Here is a 1201-nt window from a genome sequence, read left to right as displayed (position 1 = left end):
CAGTTCCTTAATATATTTTTGCTGATGAATCATGATTCCCTCTTCAGTTTGCTTGATTTGCAAGCCAAGGAAGAAATTTAATTCTCTAGTCATGCTCATTTCAAATTCTCCACTCATAAGGTCAGCAAAATACTTTCATAAAGATTCGTTAGTTGCACCAAATAAAATGTCATCAACATAAATTTGTACAACTAAGATATCAGTTCCATTTGACTTTAAAAACAAAGTTTTATCAATTTTTCCACGTTTAAAACCATTAGCCAAAAGGAACTTAGATAATCTTTCATACCATGCTTTAGAAGCTTGCTTTAGCCCATAAAGAGCTTTGTCAAGCTTATAGACATGGTTTGGGAACTCTGGATTTTCAAACCCAGGAGGTTGTTCCACATAGACTTCCTCATTTAAATATCCATTTAAGAAAGCACATTTAACATCCATCTGGTACAGCCTAAATCCCATATAAGCAGCAAAGGCAATAAGTAAACAAATAACCTCTAACCTAGCTACTGGAGCAAATGTCTCTTCATAGTCTATTCCTTCCTGCTGGTTGAAACCTTATACAACTAGTCTTGCTTTGTTCCTGACAATAATACCATGTTCATCTAGTTTGTTTCTGAATACCCGTTTTAGTCCAATGGACTTCTTATCTTTTGGTCTAGGTTCCAGATGCCAAACTTTATTTCTTTCAAATTCATTTAATTCAGCCTGCATAGCATTAATCCAGTCAGCGTCTGTTAAAGCTTCAAAATAATTCTTAGGTTCCATGGAGGAAAGGAATGCACTGAATGCACAGAAGTTCCTAAGCTGAGATCTGGTTTGAGTTCCTTTTGTGATATCACTCATGATTACATCAACTGGATGTGATTTCTGATATTTCCAGGGCCTTGGAGTGAAATCCTTAATTGGATACAATTTTTCTTCATCATTGTTGACTGGTTCTTCTGTAGGAACTTGTTCATGGAACTCAGTTTGAACTTCTACAGGTGTTTCCACATTCTGGTCTTCATTATGAACATCAGCCTGTTCTTGAAGTGGAGTTCCTGGTGCATTCTCCATCTCAGGTTCAGCGTTTGCTTCAGGATTCGTTACTTCAGCACTTTCAACTTGCTGCTTCTGCTGTGATGCTGGTTCCTCATCTGAATTCTGCTTACGCACAAGTCCAATTTCGAAATCATTATCACAATCCGGTACATCAACCAAA

This window comes from Chenopodium album, chromosome 2 (assembly GCF_948465745.1).
Source record: "Chenopodium album chromosome 2, dcCheAlbu1.1, whole genome shotgun sequence".
Lineage (NCBI taxonomy): Eukaryota > Viridiplantae > Streptophyta > Magnoliopsida > Caryophyllales > Amaranthaceae > Chenopodium > Chenopodium album.
Note: the sequence above shows the minus strand (reverse complement) of the source record.